The 20087-nt window shown below is 34.5% G+C and overlaps 1 protein-coding gene across 2 annotated transcripts in view; it reads left to right on the top strand.

The window, feature by feature from the left end:
- The first annotated feature begins 3309 nt into the window (after positions 1-3309).
- rnf144ab (ring finger protein 144ab) overlaps positions 3310-20087 on the top strand; it is a 28279-nt gene continuing 11501 nt past the window's right edge. Inside the window, exon 1 of one of the 2 annotated variants that reach the window (XM_005160676.6) lies at positions 3310-3592. The gene's annotated coding sequence lies outside the window, so the exon portion shown is untranslated. 2 annotated transcript variants of the gene reach the window in all.

Raw genomic sequence — 20087 nt, 5'->3', positions numbered from 1 at the left:
AATAAAGATAATTAGATTCAAATCCTACAAATGTTACTACAAGTATTCATAATGCATATTAAAAATATACATTAATAATAAATACAATATATAAAGAATAGAAAACAAAGTAATGTAACTTAATAGAAACTAAATACATACCAAGTAATTTTTTAATTTTTTAATGTTTTACAGAATAAAAACATATATATATATATATATATATATATATATATATATATATATATATATATATATATATATATATATATATATATATTTAGGGATGTGCGGAGCAGCCGGTATTTGTATTTGTATTTGTATTTGTTGAGGGGGGAAAAGTATTTGTATTTGTATTTGTATTTGTATTCGAGTAAAATTCAAAATGGCGCAAAAAGATATATTTTTTCTATTACACTTCTAATTTACGTGTTAGTGAAAGTATTGTTTAATTATACCCATTATATAAATTATAGATATGCAATATTGGCTGTTGTTTTTGAACATGTGATAAGAAATGTCATTGAAAAGAAAATAACATAGAAGCCATTATCTCATCTATGGTTAAACCAATAACTAATAAAATACCATTGTGAATATTATGAACCACACCACCACCGTTCTTGTTGAAGGACACTGAATAGACAGAATAAAAACAAATAATACTTCAAAAAACTGTTCTTCTTCAGAAAGAACTTCTTTCCAATGCACAGAATTACAAAAACTAAAATTAACTAAATAAATCTAAATAAAACCCTGCCTGGGAGATCTGGCAGAACAAAAGTATTCTATATAATAGTAAAAGATACAGCCCTGCTATTGTCATCTGCCTGCCACAAAACAGACACAAAGTTTGTTTTTTTTTTTTTTTTGTTTTTATGTTTGAAACTGACTTGCTGGTGCAGAATGTGGCTGTGTTGATGGTTTGGTGCTTGTGGAGGATTTAGCAGAGCATAGCTGTGCTGATTGAGGGGATTGATGCTTGTGGAGGGTTCACAGACAGTATCAGGAGAGGATGCTTTTAGTGCATGTGATAATACATTACATAGAAGGTTGCGCAGTGGCACAGTGAGTAGCACTGTCGCCTCACAGCAAGAAGGTTGCTGGTTCGAGCCTCGACTGGGTTCTCCCCATGTTGGCGTGGGTTTCCTCCGGGTGCTCCGGTTTCCCCCACAGTCCAAACACATGCAATACAGGTGAATTGGGTAAGCTAAATTGTCCCTATTGTGTGTGTGTGAAAGAAAGTGTATGGATGTTTCCCAGTGCTGGGTAGCAGCTGGAAGGGCAGCCACTGCGTAAAACATATGCTGGATAAATTGGTGGTTCATTCCACCGTGGCAACCCCAGATTGATAAAGGAACTTAGCCGAAAAGAAATGAATGATTATGCATAGGAGATGTTGACAGATGTTTAATATCTCTGCCTCTGCCGATTTCACTTTTGCACACATTATAACGTTACAGTATCAGTTTTTTTTTTATCTGCAGCACCACTGACTGTAAAATTCTTCCACAAAGAACATGTTTTTTTTTTTTTTTGACTGGTGGAGGACCAAGAAATGGCTCAGCAGCACTCTCACTCTTTTTCATGGTGCCCAAATGTATTTGAGGAGTTTCAAGTTAATAAAAAGTGACGGGAAGCTATGCTAAGGTTAACTAGCCTATAGCATATATCTTGCTGTCTGCAAAAGACAGTAATGTAGACGTACCATATAACTCCCATAAGTGCATACTATTCGACACAACAGCACAAGCATCATTTTAACCTTTATAAACGAACGTTAACGTTACTCTGTCAACAGTCTATTGTCTAAATTACCGCGCTAACAGAGCTAACGTTGCGTAAACAGAGCACACGGTTGCAAACTTCCCGATCCCGATCAAACTCCGCTACAAGTTTATAAACTGCATCTGGAACCCAATTAAGGTACAAAAATCTATTTAACAAAAATAGTGATGCAGATAAGTATTTTTTTCGCTCAGCCGAGCCTTCTCTGTCTGTATCTGTGGAGAAGATTGTGCCAGACACCTCCGCCCCGCCCTCCGACTGAGCGTCTCTCTCGCTCGCTCGCTCTCTCTCTCTCTCTCTCTCTCTCTCTCTCTCTCACTCACTCACTCACGCGGGCATGCACTGTGGTCTCATGAGGAAACGCTGCTTTTTGATATAGTGTTTTTCTTGCTCCCGAATACAAATAATTTTTCAAGTATTTGTTCGAATTAAGTATTCGTAAAAACACGCTATTCGTGTCTTTCCGAATACCGTATTCGGGTTCGGCTCCATCCTTAATATATATATATATATATATATATATATATATATATAAAGTAGGTCTAACCGTATATAGTCTTACATTTTTTTATTAGGGGCCTGGGACATCTAAAAGCTTCAAATTATTTATATATGTTGATCATTTCAGGTTTAACTGAAAGATAAAACTTTAATTTCACCTTCACACACATACTGTATATAAATAAAGCTGTTCTCTGGAACTTAACCTCTCCCTCACATCCCATATTTGCACTATTTGTTTATCATCTTACATGTACATACATCTTGTATCTCTCGTTCTACCTCAGAACTGTTTACTTCACCTCACCCCCCTCTCATCTATTGTTTAATATCTACAGTTATTTCTACTGTAACCTGTTTGTATTAAAATGATATATTTACATGTTTGCACTGAGTAGTGAGATGCACTTAAACTCATCACACTTGTGTTTAATGTATTGTACATACTATACATGTACCGTGACAATTAAACGCTTTCTGTTCTTTTCTATTCTATTCTATTCTATTCTATTCTATTCTATTCTATTCTATTTGATTCTATTCGATTCTATTCTATTCTAACAGTCACAATATCAACAACAAATAAAACAGATAAATAATGTCCAAAGTCTGTTTTCTTTGCCAGCAACATATGATGAATGAACAAAGCAATAATTCATCCATTCACGTACTCATTTACTACTAAACTTTTAAATTAGTTTAATTGTACTTATTTACTAATTAATTAACTTTTGTAATAATAATTAACTTCTGATTGATTCAGTCAATGCAATTAACATTATTTCAATTGTAGTTCATTTTTTATGAACTATAACTTCACATTTATAGCACTAAGGATATTTTAGTATTGTAATGCACAGGTCAACTTAGGACATCTATTCTATATGCTTTCTTTCAGACTCTTTGAACACCAGCAGGTGGCGATGTACACTGATCTGCCCATGGGTCGAAGTGTATCTGCCGTGTACTCACAGCAGTGTTGTCGCGTGGTCAGCAGGGGGCGCCGGTGAGCGCTAAATCTGATCTCCCAGAAATAATAACAGTAGATCGGTCGCGTTTCAGCAGCAACCGCGCGCGTCTCCAAGCGCAGTCAAATGGCGCCTCTCCAAACAGCCCGAGCGACCAGTCCGACCAGCTGATGTTAATTAGAGCATAAACCGCTTCTGTAACATAATCACCTCTTAATGTGATGTGATTCTGTGCGCTATGATATCACGATTTATCTGCTGCAAATGCGGACGTACAGGAGGACATTGCGCTCAGTTGTACGTGGAGCTGATGTTATTCCAGTAACGGATTGACTGTTACATACATTCATCCTAAGGTAAGAGATTAATAGAGCGTCATATTTTAGTGATGTTACTTGTTTAAACCAATCCGACGTGGCAGCAGAGATTTGTTTTGGTTAACGTTACGGCTATGCTTGCTTTAGTGAATGTAGCAGACGTTGTCATTTTGTTACACGCAATATGCTGTAACGTTAGATATGTTTTATCTGTTGGGTTATTTCTACATGTTGAGAAGCTTAATTTATACACTTACTCCAAGGAAACTCCCATATACGTTATTATACGTGTCATTTTTATGATGCTGGCTACAGAACAACAGGTTTCCCTATAGGGCTTTTCCCACCAGTGGCTGTAATACAAGTTACTGTATAAGAACACATTAGAGGTTACAACTACTGCTTTTAGTGAACCTACATCTTGTTTACTGACTCCAAGGACACTCTGAAAACACGAAATCATGCGCCTTTCTTTCCCAGGATATGGCTCAGTCAAAACATGACCTTTCTCAGTGTTTGTGGGAGTTGTTCTTAATTGTTTGTTGTATAATGACTGATGGTCTATGGTTAAATCATGTACAGAAAATATTTTCCAAATTGATTGTTTGCTCGGAAGTTTGATGAATTATTTGATAAATGTGAAATGACCCTTTTTAATAAACCCATTGACAGTAAAGCCTATCTATCTATCTATCTATCTATCTATCTATCTATCTATCTATCTATCTATCTATCTATCTATCTATCTATCTATCTATCTATCTATCTATCTATCTATTTATTTGTCTGTCTGTCTGTCTGTCTAATTCTATAGTTGGGTCTTTTAATAGATTTTGTTAGTAAAATATTGTTGTGTATTTTATTTTAGTATTTGCATGTCTTTATTTGATTCATATTTTTAATTACATTTTATTAGAAACTTTTGTTTTAGTACTATATTTATATTTATCTTGATTCATTCAGTTTTCAAATTCAATTTTATCATATTCATCCTGATGACAGACATTATGTTGCAGTAATCTCAGAAAAAGTTTGTTCCTTTGTACAATTTGGCTGGGCATTTTGGCTCTTTATTGAAACATTGAGTGTTTTGGGGGCCTGGATTTTCAAAGTTTTTGAAAATATTACTGTTATTGTCAAGTTCAAAAACACGAATTTGTTAAAACTTACAAGCGTACATATCATGCCTTCTGTCTATTCCATGGTGTCCACGGGGTCTTAAAGTCTTAAAATGTCAAAAATCTAATTTTAGGCCTTTTTACTGAAATATTGTGTTGAAATATTGTGTCTTAATTCACTTTAAACGGGTCTTAATTTCTAAATCTAAAGCTGAATAAAATAAATCTCAGCTAGTCAGCTTAATTTTCTTACATCCATGTAAAGCTACCCAATTGGACTAACACCTATCTAATCACTTATATTCCATCTCAATTAAAGTTTTTGCACAAGTTTATTTGTTAACTTTATTTGCCAATATGGTTTAATTATCTTAACACTTGTTTTTAATGGTTATTTAAATGTTTTAACTGGGCCAATAGAAAAAATCATTTGCATATAGCCTTGTGTAAGTCTGAAATTTCTTTCATAATGGTGTGAAAAAGGTCTTAAAGTCTTAAATTTGACTTGATGAAACCCTATATTCACATTCACATGTTCATGACAACTAAAATGACAATTAGTGAACTTTTGTTGTGTTTTTAGAGTTTCTTTTTAAGTGGTATGCACCAACTGCCTGTCCGACATGCGTAATACAATGCTTTTAGTTGTTTTAGCAGATCTATGTAAACGCAAAGCTTGATGACAGTATTGTCATGTATGTACAAACTTTTGCTAAAACTAAAAGGAACAAATACATTATTGTTTATTAGTCATGGGCCGATAAAAGATTCTGACGGTATGATAATCTTGGATAAAAATATCACAATTCTACGGTATTGTGATTACTGCTCTAAAATATGTGCTTTTTAAATGTCTGGGTAAAAAACAAAAAATTATTTTGAACACGATATATTTTAATTTGGGAAACATTCACAATATTCTGAAGCAGTAAACATGTCAGGCTAAATAATTCAAATGAATCCTTGTCTTCTGCACTCTTTATTGTCTTTAAAAACAGATTTATTTACAATTTAAAACAGCATATGTGGATATAATTTTAGGCTGGAGATACTGTTGTCCTAAAACACAAAAAAAATGTAAAAAATCTTACATGTACCATATGAACGGTATAACAGAAATGTTGACAGTTTTAAAACCTTGACTTTTTCAAACCACGGTAAACCTTAAAAACGGTTTTCGTCCAATCCTGCCTCTAGTCATAAGAGTGTTTTAAATCCTTCCTAAAGAATTCTTCATATTTCCAAAGTCTGACAATGTCCTGTATTTTTAAATAGTCATCAGTGGACTGTAGAAGAGCATGCCCGAGTTGGATAGGTGCCCTCTTCATCTGTATAGACTGCTGCAAAGCCTCTCAGCTTAGTATGACTCGACTAGCAGCCACAGCTCTGGCATTTGATCTGTGGCCAATCTGAGGTGACCCAGATCATGCTTGATTAAAGCATTTAACTCTAGAGCCAGTGTAACCTGACCTTTTGATTGTCAGCCAGTTAGGATTTGTATCTCCGCAGCAAAAGTTGAATGAAGTTGAAACTCTTAATTAATGTAAATGTTGTAACATAAATGATAGAATTTTAAAAAAATAAGCTCTTTAAGCTCCTAAAACTGCTCTTTCACATGATTTTTAAAACTTACCAAGTATTTAGAAAACCATTACTGAAACTGAAAAAATGAGGATTTATATTAGAATTAATGTTTTTAAAGGAACTCTCCACCTTTTACATTTCCCCTAGAGCTGAACAGCTAAGTTTTAAAATTGTTGAATACATTCAGCCAATTACTGTATTATACCCAATGTACAGAAGAGTCTGGCCTTAAATATCAAAATTATCAGAACGTTTTGTTTATTTTTAAGCAAGATGCTAATGGTCTAATCCAGTTCAATTATCAATGCTAAGCTAAGCTAACAGTGAACCTTCCAGACCCGGAGATTGGCTGAATGTATTAAATGGTAAAAGTCAACCTTTTAACTCTAAGGGACTTGTAAAAAAAATGTCTAAGAGGTTCTTTTAACCTAAAGACATGCAGATAAAAAGAGAGGAAGTTGACTGAAGCAAGTGTGACATTTAAAGAAATGCGCGAAGAATGAAAAGGGGCATCAGTGTCCTCTGTAGTACAGCTGGTCAGTGCTGAATGTCCCTTTCATGAAATGCACAGGGACTTCCCATGTCCGGAACAAACTGTGCCTGCCAGCTTTTAGTCTTCCTGCTCTATACGCGCGCAAGCACTTTAAATATTACGTCAAGGCTTCGTTGATGTCTCGGCACAGATAGGTAAATTGTTACTGAAGCCAGAATAAATTAGCCTACTAACGCGTCCTTTATGAATTTTCAGAGGCGTGATCAGCAAGCTTTTTAGCATCTTCAGTCTGCTGACAAGAGGCTGAGGAGTGACTCACTGCATGCTGATCAACACATTGTGAGGGGTATTGATGTATAGTGGAGCATATTATAAACCTTCATTTCAGGCCCAGATGGATGTAAGCATCTCTTCAAGTCTAATTTCTCATACTCTATGTTTGAAAACTAAATGTATGATTAATTTAATCCACAGACTGGCTTCTTGTCAACATGTATCAAATCAGCTTTTTAACATCTTGGTACATTTTCAGTGGATTACTTAATCACTAAAGTCATAAAATGTAGGTTTGAAATTATGGGAAGGCTTTGTCATCGAGTTCTAACGAAAAGTGTAAATTTGCACTTAGTATATTTCTTATTTTATGATTTTCTGCAATAGTAAGATGTGTTTGTATCCATCTTATTGTAATTAAAAGTAGAATTTGCTTAGTATTTTATGCAGAAATGCAGATTTTTTTTTTCCTGAAGTATACTATTTTCCATAGTTTAATTTAGGTTTTGTTGTTGTTGTTCCACAAATCATTCACCAGAATGTGTTAGAGTAGATCCATGATTTCCCAAATATTTTCCCAATGCATTGTGATTTAATTGTGAACACATAACAGAAATATAATGCCCACCATCACCAGTTTCAGCTTCCAATGTTTCTAAAACAACCCTAAACGCAAAACACAACAGCATGAGTTTTATCACACAAGTTTGAGTCAGATTCTAACAATGCAGAGCTAATTTGGCAAATGCAATTTGAGCAAAGTCTTTCACAGTGGTACATTTTTTTTTAAAATATTTTGTAACTCCTTAGAAGTCATGGAAACAGCACAATGGTTCCCTGAAGCCTAGCCTACTTTTCTTCCTACTATATGGGCTGATATTATGCTAATATTCCAAATTTTGCTGTAGACGTTTGCAAACGTAATGCCTAGACTTCAATCAAGGTGCTTAGACAGGTTTGGAGCCATTTCTCAGACAGAATAAATCCCTTTTGAGATTGTGAGCCTTTTAATCTTGCAGTTCTAATAAATGCACAGATATGCCATACACTAAAGCAAGGGTGCCCAAACTCTGTCCTGGAGGGCTGATATCCTGGGCTAGCTAAGTAAGCTCTTACTAGGCTTTCTAGAAGCATCCATATAGGTGTGTTGAGGCAGGTTGGAGCTAAAATCTGCAAGACACCGGCCTGTGCCAGTTTGGGCACCCCTGCAGTAAAGGCATAAGAAAACATCACAAAGCATCACATGCCTTCTTTAAGATATTCATTTAATCTACTTTGAAATTGAATATAAAAATGATGGGGAGCTATGTGATTCTCTCCAGAACGAACAGGGTTCCTGGAGATGTGCCATGGGTGGATCTACTAAGTCAACAGTGCACAATTACTGCGTAGCTTTAAAGAAAGATGAGCGAAATTAGATTTCAGTGTTTTCAATAAAATCACATTTGTTTCGGATTGCAGACATTTTAATATACACATTTGCTTGCAAAAGAAGTCATTTGTGGTTTGTAAAACACTTGCTAATGTCTATGGAAGACGGCAGTAATAATCATTTTACACATTATCGCTAATACACACTGTTTAGCTACCTAGAACATTCACTTTATTCTTCTCCAAGTTAAACAGCCACTTACTTTCATGTATTTTAGGAGAAGTAGGTGATATGACCTGTTGTAATTCCAGCAGCTCAAATCTCTTTACTGCAGTGCTTGCAGACATGTCGCCATGAAAATATAAAAGTGATGCATGATACGGTGACATTTTAAAAACTCACAGTGGGTTCAGCTAAAGTCTTTAACGCTTGTTGTGAAAGAGTTAAATTAACATTTGCTGAACAAGGTCATCTTCTTTTATAAGCTAAAGCAAACTTATTTGGAGCCATTCTCTGGCAAGTTTCTAGAACATTTCTAGAACTGCTCGATCATGCAGATTCGCACTTTATAACATCAGAAAGATCTGACCCTTCTTATCTGAACATGAAGCTCAACTCCTTGTTCAAGCTCTTGTTCTCTCCAAACTGGACTACTGCAACTCTCTACAAGCTGGGCTTCCAGCTAACTCTATCAAGCCTCTTCAGCTGCTTCAGAACGCAGCAGCATGAGTGGTCTTTAATGAACCTAAATGAGCACATGTCATTCCGCTACTCATCCGTTTGCACTGGCTGCCAGTTGCTGCTCGCATCAAATTCAAAGATAAAGAGGGAAGAAATCACTTTTCCGAACGCTCGCGTTCAATCTGCCCTGTTGGTGGAATGAACTCCCTAACTACATCAGAACGGCAGAGTCACTCGCTGTTTTCAAGAAACGACTAAAAACTCAACTATTTAGTCTTCACTTCACTTCCTAATCTGCAATTGCCTCTCTGGATATACCACTAACTGTACTAAAAAAAATTAATAAATTACTAATACTTTTCTTCTTAGACTTTACAGACCTGAAACTTGCCTATAGCACTTATTCATTGTTGCTCTTATAGTTGTATAAATTGCTTCCTTGTCCTCATTTGTAAGTCGCTTTGGTTAAAAGCGTCTGCTAAATGACTAAATGTAAATGTAAGTCCTGTGCGTCGCTGCAGTGACATCCTTATCCTGAGTGAAGCACGTAATTCATGACCGTGCTCTCGCAGAAGTGAGCATGTGCACGCTCTACTAAAGAAGTGGCCATATAATGTTTAATAAATATGAAAGACAAGCCATGTTATTTGATTATAGTAATTGCCAAAAAGGTCATTTTGAAAATGTGGAAAACTGAATCTGTACCTAAATTTGGTATGTGGGGCAAAGATCTCATAAACATGCTTGCTTTAGAGAGGTTGAGATATATCAATAATTATAAGCTGGGGATATTTGATAAAACGTGGACAGATATTCGAACACCTTAATGCATTGGAAAAAATGCAAGCATAACCAGTGACCCCTGCAGGCCCGGATTAAGAATTCAGATTCTTGTAGGCCACACTTTGTAAAAAAAAAAAAAAAATACTAATACAATAAGTGAAAATTAATGGATTTTAATTTCCTTGTTCTGGTTTTTAAAAGCAGTACTTAATTTATATTAAAGGGTATTTTTATTGTATAACTTCTACAAACTTATAATGCATACGATTTGGAAAAAACCTCTCCAATCCAGTTCTATGAATGCGAGTCCTCCATTATACACACAATTATTAATGATTTCTACTTGTCTTCCTCGAGATAAAGAGTAGGCAAAATCTGATATGTAGTCGGGGAAAAAAAAAACGTGTTCATCGATCGCGTCAAAAAATGTTGCCATGCGCTTTACGAGTTACGCCACTCATGCTGCTGTCTATTGCGCTCTTTAGTTAAGTTGTCTCTGTCAATCAAACGGTGATGGGTAAATCGCTTAACTAGCTTATTCTAACGAGGTGCACTATTTGCACTTAGCCTAAATAGACACTCCCAAAATCTGCAGTTTCCAGGTTTTGATGAATAGGCTACTGTAAGTTAATACTTTACATTTAAGTACAGGAGTTTTTTTTCTTTTTACTTTTTAAGACCAGTAGCCTATCATTTTTAATTAACTTTAAAAGCACATTTTAATTTAAATGTTGACATTTTATTTTGTTTGTTTGTTTTTACCAGTAAGCACAGTACAGTGTTAATGTTAATGTTCAAACTATTTATAATGTTTAAAGTGGCTGAAATAATAAATATTCTTAATTTTAGGAATTAAACTGCCTTGTTTTTTAACTGTGCAGAGCTGTAGCTGCTTCATTGGGCCTACTACGCTACTGTATTTCAATACTGGTCGTTATGGTGATACTTTGAGTGACCATTTTTTTTCTGAGGTGGTACTTGATGAAGAAAATTTGAGAACCACTGATTTATGCATAACCTGAGCAGCTAAATTATATTTTGCTTTCATGTGTATTTGTCCGTCTATGTTCTGTTGTACTGTCATAGGTTAGTGTTTTTGTGTATTGAATTTTATGTTTTATTACTGTTTTATTCAGTTTTTTCTGTATTTTGTTGTAGTTTTGTTGTAGTTTTATAAAATGCAATAAGCATATAAATAAACGTATAAAAAAAAGAAGTGGCGGCCATATAAAGTGGATACTGCTTATTTTCTACTTTTAAATTAAAAAAAAAACACTGAAAATAATTTCAGCTAATTATTTAGCCAATGTGTGTTTTAATTTCAGTTGTTCAACATTGATGTTCAATAAATAATCATAGATAGTAGATAGTGTTTCCTTCAAATATTTTAAAACCAAGTAATGCACCCTTCATTCAGAAATCTCTCACTTGTAATTTGTGAGCATATTTGCTGTACAAAACTTGTCAGTGAACTGTGAGGGCAAAAAAATAATTACATAAATAAATAATATAATAGTTTATTAATCCTAATTAAGTTGAAATATTTAACTAATTGAAATTTTAATTTAAGGCCAAATCGCCCAGCACTATCTGAAAGTCTGATTTTTGGCAAAGAAAGCGAGTAAATCGTTTTTTAGCACATGGTCTATGAGAAGACTCTTTAACACTGTAAATATCTCTGCATGAAGAAATTTCATGATACCCCTTTTAATGAATCAACTTCACAAACCCTAGATTGAGAATTCATGGCCTGCCCTACATGGAGTATAGTTTGGAAGTTCAGGTACAGTTTTTCATAATTGGTCTGGATGTTCACTGCAAAATCATGTTTCATTGTCCTTCTGATAGACACACATCTGCTCAGCTTCAATATTAACTTAATGTTAAAAGAACAATGGATGGCACTGGATCTGAACTAAACAGATCAGTAAAAGGAATCTCAACAAAGTAGGTTAATCTCTGAGCTAATGGCTCCACAGGCTAATGACTTCAAAAGCAAGATTACAAATTTACCAAAAAGTAAAAAAAAGAAACCTACTTTCAAAACTGTTGGACGCATATCAAGTATTGATTTGTCAAATTTTGCAGACACTTATGGGAACAGAGTAAATGGAGACAAACTCTACATATCTCTCGGTTTGGCTCCAACATTTGTTTATAGTTTCTTAGACAGTTGTTGAATGGTGTGATGGGTGTTCATTTTGAACTGCTACAAATCCCTTTGATCCCAGTCATTCAAGTAATCTGTTAAATCCTCTTCAGATCATGTTGTCTACATTGAAATGGAAACATGCCCTCTAGAGATTCATCTCTTCAGCTTTCCCTGTGCTTTCTGCTGCACAGTGTGGTGTGTCGGTACTAAACACTCAAATCCTTGTTTGCGAGATTAGACTTCTATCTCACATGATCTCATTACCCAAATCTTGTCATTTAAATGATTCAATTACACTGTGGCATAAACCAAAATATTAACCATGTGAGGCAATTGTTGGTGTCTGCAGTTTTATTGTGTGTTAAATGTCTTTTTTATTAGGTAAAGCGTTAATAAGGAATCTTAATATTTGAAGGAAAAAAACGACTTCTCGTACTGTATTTATTGCAGATAAATGTAAAACTATTTATAGATTTTTTTTAGTTATTATTTGTTCTTCAGAAAAGCATTGTATTGTTCCACTGGGTTTCAGAGCATGGATCTGTGCTGCGTAGTCATACATATGCTGGCATGCGTATGGCAAAAACAGGAAGGGTTGTTGTTTCCTTGGGCAGAGCTCGCATCCTGTGCTTGGCAGGAACACACTCAGCTCCCTCTGACCTGCACACACTGCAGCACTCTTGAGATTATTTCAGACCACACTGTTCTAAATCAGGATACATGCGCTTGTTTAGTGATTTTTGCAGAATTTTCCATCATTGCTGTCCATTCCTGTTTGCGCGCAAGGACTGTTTAGTATTAGGTTTTCCAACATGGTCATGCTGTTTTGGGGGCAGTTTGTTGTAGTAAATTAAAGGGATAGTTAATTAAAATCGAATGCTGTCAGTATTTATTCATGGTCATGTGATTAAAAAACAAAATAAAATGGCCTATTTATTGCTGATTTGCTATGTCTTGACATGTAAGGTCATAATTTAGTGTAGAGCAGCATGATTATTTGTTAAAAGATAGTAATGACCCTGATTTATACTTTAATTCAAATAATTTGATTGACACAATCACAGCAGGATAAATCGATCTGCTTTAATGGTGCCATAGATCCTCTACAGTGCATCATTATATTGTAATGCCAATAGATGGTGACAAGTAACTGCATTTGTGATTAAATCATACAGTATATTCAATAGATTTGTCTTTGAGTGAGTTATTAAATCATTAATTTATTTAAAATGAATAAATAAAGCTTCATTTAGATTAAGTAAGAAATTATTTTTTCAAAAAGTTTGCCTGTTCTTCCCATGTTTGTGTGGGTTTCTCCAGGTGCACCGATTTCCCTCACAGTCCAAAGACATCTATTATGGTGTATTGGATGGACTTAATTGGCCGTAGTGTATGAATGTGTGTAAATGAGTGTGTATGGGTGTTTCCCAGTGCTGGGATATGGCTGCGTAAATCATATGCTGCAATAGTTGGCAACCTCTAAAATGGAGACTAAATTGAAGGGAAACTAATAGATTTAAATCTTATCCTGTTTAGTAACCATGCTTATTTCAGTTACGACATTTGGGACAAAAGCTATTACAGAAAAAAAGATTTTCTAAGTGCATTATCTTGTCAAGGGAAGGTCCTACCTGATGATCCTGACAAATACATTCTAAAAACTGTCTTAACTTTAGGGCAGTCTCTATCCTCACTTCCTAAATATTCAAAGGCTAACTAAAATAATTCTACTAATTGTGCTTTCAAACAATAGCGTTGCATTTATTGATTGAAAAGGAAGAACCAAGATGTTTATTAGTAGAAAGACACCTGGCAGACCTTGAAGATGTTACACTTTAATAACAAAAAGCTTAAGTAATTACAGACTGCTAATATTACATGATATTATGGTTAGCAGCACAAAAGCATTACAGAGTAGTGCAAATGACTCGTGACTTTTGTTTGTTTGTTTTCCCACTGGTTTTGTTTATTTATTTTGTTTATGCTAGCTGATTAGCAGCTCACGCAGTGTTGGTTGCTTGATAATAGACCTGAGGTTCAATTGTCAAACTGATGAGACAATTTAAGACTTTCTAACTACAGAAAAGATCTGATTTTCCCAAATCATGATTTGACTCCGTAATGTGAATTTGCAAGGTTCAAAATTTAACGTGCAAGATCATATCTATGTTACCACCTAAGATAAGAAACTTTGCCTTGGGGGCATATTAGGGCTGCACAATATTGAAAAAAACTGAGATTGCAATATTTTCATTTACTGTGTTATATATTGCAATATGAATGCAATGTGATCATTTGCAATAGTCACATGATCACATTTGCAATGTTGAGTCTGGATTATAGTTTATCATTTTGCAACTGTGTTTTAAAAACCTGTGACTGTGTGAGGGTTTTAAAAGTATTCAGACATAAGAAAATGTTCTTGCTAAGTTCTAATTTAACAATCAATATCATATTTTAGTTATCACCCAAGATAAGAAACTTTCTGTAATATGCCCCCAAGGCTAAATAAACAGAGAGAAGTGCATAATTTTGACATCATCCCTCTTTTTATATCGATACTTCCCACTTAAGTAAATAATTACCAAGCACAGTTTCCTATGAGACAAATGAATACACACAGTACAGCTATAGCTTTCTTTAAGTGCATTTTTTACCACATGAGCCTGTTAACAGTATTTACTGGTTGTTTACCTGGAATAGCAAATCTCTAGAATGGTAGTATTTCAGGGATTTGTATTAGGGCTGCACAATATTGGAAAAAAAACTGAGATTGCATTATTTTCATTCGCTGCAATATTGAGATATAAATGCAAATTCAGCACATGACTTGAATAGCCTGTAAAGAATTCATAATTTGGATTGATTTAGATGATTCTGTAGGAAAGCATATGTGCATAAAATATCATTTAAAAATTACAAGCAAAGTTAAATACAACAGAGAAAAGATTCAAATAAACAATGATTTAATTTTCTGGGGAATGTAGCAGAAATTAAATAATCACTGTAGAATAATAATCATAACACCATTTTAATTTAGTAACTTATTATATAATGTACAATAATCTGTAAGATACAAAAGTTTAAATTAAGTTCAATTTATTGTGCCTAAATGGCTTAAATTTGCTTCAAATTCTTACAGTCAGGTTTTAAAAACATGCAAATATCTAAACATTCACTCTAAGTTTAAAAAAGAAAGAAAATTACCCCACTACGCTGTTAACTAATGTCTGATCAACTATAATCCCAAGTACATTGCATATCCCTGCGGTGTGACTATGGACCATTTCGAGGGATGTAAACAATAACAATGGTCCTAACTTATTTCTTGTTTCACATTTGTAATTTCTATAGCTTCAGATAATCCAAAAATGTCCAAATATTGATAAATAATGTTATGATAGCTGTTTTAACAATAAGTTATGATCGAATTGCCTCTTGTTACTGTTATGAAATAGTTTGACAACAAGCAGGAATTGTTCATGGGCCAGTGACACATTGAAATGGTCTATTGCGGACTCGCACATTGCGATATCGATGCTGAAAGGGTATAATGTGCAGCCCTAATTTGTGTATATTTTTTCAGACCCTTTTATAAATTGTTTTATTTGGTTGTGTAATCAGATTTGTGGGAGAATCACAGTCTATATTGTATGCAAAAGATTTGCAATTTGCATCATGCTGTTTTACCATATAGTTTGGTCCATGGGGAATATCAGAAATTTTTTATTTTTTATTTTTTTTTGCTTGTAGGCTTAATTTTTTTTGTATTCATGTTAGGGCTGTGCAATATATAATTTCAGCATCGATATCGCAATGTGATTATTCGCAATAGTCACAACGGAAGTATATGCAATGTTGAGTTTGGATTATAATTTATAATTTCACAAGTGTTTTTTTAGGCCTGTGACTGTGTGAGGAGGGTTTTAAAAGTATTCAGGCATAAGAAAATGTACCATTTGTAATTTAAAAAAATTATTAATGATTCATTTTATTGAATTGTTTTGAAAAAATGAAGACTATGCAGTATAATTTTACATTTGGTTAATTAATTACTGTATACCTAAATACATTTCGACTTTTTAGAAAACAATTAAACACTGCATATTTAATTAGCATAATTTTCTTTATTGAATTTATCTATGCTTGTAGATTGTTTTTTAACAAATATTGTGCTCAATAATATAAATATTATGCATATTATGTTATTATATTAATAACATAATATTATATATTATTGTGCTTAAGTGCTATACAAATAAACTTCAACTATATTTTATGCACTCCCCTACAGGACCTTCCCAATCTAAAATGACAGATTCTTCACAAACATTTATTCAACTCATCTAGTGAAATTGTGTTCATATTGCAATTAAAAAAAAAATATTACAATGTGTATTTTCCAGTGTTGTGCAGCCCTAATTTATACATTTCAATGAGTTGGTTTTCAGCTGCTTACACTGGAGCTGCACTTTTAAGATCAGGCTCAGAACAGTGCTGTGAGTTCAGTAATTGAGAACATTTGCAGCATATTTTATTTTTGTGTCCAAAATGTAGTTTTATGTCCAGCTTCTGTAAAAGCCCTTATTTATTGAGTTAACATGAATCAGTCCCTTTTCTCATTCCAACATGTCTGACTAACACATTCATGCTTGTTTTAGTGTTCACATACTCCACCCTCGTAATGTAATCCAATTAAGCAATTAGGTTGTTCAGGGATTTCAGTATTGTGGCTGACACAAATCTGCAGACCTGCCAGAGGCAAGGGTGCGATCTGAACACTCGCAGGCTTATTTAAACTGCAGAGAAAAATAGTTTGATGCAGAAACAGATAGCAAGACAATAACAGAGAGGTACTATCTGCGAGTGGGTATACTTGTGCTTTTGAAGTACTCATACTTGAATTTTTACTTATTATCTTCATTTATAAGTGAGAATATCTATATAATAATTCAAGGAAAGGTCTTGACTAAGCCAAGCCATTTCTACCACAATCACAAGAGACAGTTGGAGCAACAGTAGAGAACAGCTTAAATTGGATTTAACCTAGATAGATTAAAAATAGATCTTATGTAATTTGTTATGTAATTTTATTCATACTTGTGCTTTGTGCCCATGATGAAAGCTATCTTGTCACTTCTGGTCCCCCAGGTTCTTTTTTTTATTATTATTATTTAATAAAATTGATTTGATGAGAAACTGTGCTTTAGAGCTACTGTAGTTCAGACTGTTAACCTCCATTAGCAGATAAAGAAGTTCATTTACAGTGTCAGGCTGCTGGAAATTCTCTATCTGTACCTTGGACTCTATGAGAGGGTCATTGTGCCAAACTGCCGTCTGAGAACTAAATATATAGGGTATTTCCCCTCCTGTTCTTTTTATTTAAAGGAAAGAGCTCTAAATGTGGTTATTTGTCTGCATGAAAGAACAATGAAGGTTTATACTGTAGGCCTGGGATTTCCCCTTCAATTTAGGCAAACTCTGTGGTAAACATCTTTTGTTTTCGATCATTTGTTCCTTTTTAAAGCGTTTCCCCCTAAATGATGCTTTTAAACCTCCTATATTTCTAATGGTAGAAGTAGAATGCTTTTTTTCTATTTATTTGTTTTAGGTATTAAAGTGTGTATTTTCTGTATCTGTATTTGCAAAAATGACTTTTTGATCTAGCCGCATAAACATGTCTTGCCACTTGGTCATATTTCATTAGTTTCATTACTTGTTCAGCACTGATTCAAATAGATTATGAGATGTTTTGTTTAGAATTCTCTAATGAATCAAGCATAGTTTTTTTACTGCAGATTTTTGTACCAGCAAGTGGCACTGTATGCTTTACAGTTAACTGATACTTTGCTTGCATCAATTTCTTTACAAATACCACTTAAACCTTTTCTAATGGTGTTAAACATTATTTTAGGTAGGTTTAAGCAGCTTATGTGTTCATAGTGAGCTGTATTTACATTAATCTCGTCAACTTACATGACTCACAAGTGCTCTTTGTGCATTTGAGGGTATGGTTTGACTAGAGTACTATTCATTCATTCATTTTCTTTTCGGCCTAGTCCCTCTATTCATTTGGATTCGCCACAGTGGAATGAACCACCAACTTATCCAGCATATGTTTTATGCAGCGTAGGGCTGCACAATTAATTGTATTATTATCACGATAACGGTATTTATGTCCCACGATCAATAAATAAATATCGTCGCGATTTTACAGGTTAAAGATAAAGCCGTTATTTTAATGGGCGGAGTTTACAGACTGTACCGCATCATAAGCATAAGGTGACTGCTTCTAGATTGCAAGTGTTTTCCGAGGAATGCAATGTTGATCAGTAAGACTTTGCTTCTGTTCAGAGTCAAGACCAAGATTTTGATTTCGAACAGTCTGCCTCTTGACAATCAATAAGAACAGAAGAATCTCGCCATGTACACATGGCTTTACATATGATAGAGAGTTCCTGCATCTGGTTATGGCTGTGTGGGTGTGCTGACTGAGATGAGAGCCTCAAACAGAGAGACGCACAGCCTGCTAAGAGCCATTTGCTGTTTACGCTGTCGTGTATTCCCATCACTAACACAATGAGATCCTGCAAGCACAAGCACAAGAAACTCCATCTGTCTCCACCTACGACTGTGGGGAAGTCGACTAACTACGCCATCTGAAGGCTCCTCAATTTATTATTTTCACCTCTTGATGGTTTGTATTGTGGTGTAATGGATCATGTTACTTTTTTGCAACTTTGGGTGGCAAAAGTTTTGCTGTACCACGTTGTGAAGGTGCGTTTGGAAGTTGACACATACAGCCTGAAGTTTGTTTGTTTTCAGCAGGCTGCTTTGTTTCTCGTACTCTCTTAGGGAGTTTGTTATGTTGAGCTCTCCAGTAGAGACAGTCATTAGTTTTCTTTGAGTTGCCTGGCAGCAGTACTGAGGGTATATTGACATACTTTTACTGATTGGACAAGCTCTCAGCAAACAGCAGAAGCTCTCAGAAGGAAAACTCCATGGTAGACCAAATACTTTATAGCTAGAGATAGCCAAGCCCAAATTTTTGTATTCATAGTTAAAGGTCAAGTGTCTTTTTTTTTTTTTTTTTAAGGGATTGATCCAGAGTAAATTTTTTAGGCTTGTTTGTGTTTATAAGATAAAAAGCAATGTGTGCTCATGGTACATTTGTAAAAAAAAAAAAAAAAAAAAAACTGGTTATTTTTTCATATATCTTACTTTGAATATATATAGCTACTCCGCTAACTTCAAAACGACTGTCATATTTCTTAGTTCCTCTGAAAGGCCCGCCCTCAAAAGGCTCTAATTGGTCAGCAAACAGCAGAAGCTCTCAGAAGGAAAACTCCATGGTAGACCAAATACTTTATAGCTAGAGATAGGCAAGCCCAAATTTTTGGATTCATAGTTAAAGGTCAAGTGTCTTTTTTTTTTTTTTTTTTTTTTTTTTTTTTAAGGGATTGGTCCAGAGTACATTTTTTAGGCTTTTTTGTGTTTATAAGATAAAAAGCAATGTGTGCTCATGGTACATTTGTAAAAAAAAAAAAAAAAAAAAAAAAAAAAAAAAAAAAACTGGTTATTTTTTTATATATCTTACTTTGAATATATATAGCTACTCCGCTAACTTCAAAACGACTGTCATATTTCTTAGTTCCACTGAAAGGCCCGCCCTCAAAAGGCTCTAATTGGTCAGCTAACAGAATGTGCTGTGATTTATGAATCAGCTCCTCGTCACCACGTCATGGCCCTACAAGCACGTGCTTTTGCACTGTGTAAACACTGTCAGTCAGTGTAGCTGTTAGCTGTAGCAATTTTAGCCTGAATAAGACAACATGAAGAGGACACAGCTGGACCTCACACCTGCTCTCTAAAATAAAATCTGTAATTTACATATTAATGTTATAAGCATGTGTAAGTAATATAAGACATTCACATATCTTTTCCGAATGTGTCATTTGAGATTTAGAACGCATGGAAAGTGGCGCACAGAGAGACACTGCAGCTTTGCTGAAGGTTGTGGGTGTTTACAGCAATTTGACGGATAAATATGAATTTGTAGTTAAAATGTGTAAGATGTT

Source organism: Danio rerio, chromosome 20 (assembly GCF_049306965.1).
Source record: "Danio rerio strain Tuebingen ecotype United States chromosome 20, GRCz12tu, whole genome shotgun sequence".
NCBI classification, from domain to species: Eukaryota; Metazoa; Chordata; class Actinopteri; order Cypriniformes; family Danionidae; genus Danio; species Danio rerio.
This window is presented reverse-complemented; position numbering and strand designations above follow the sequence as displayed.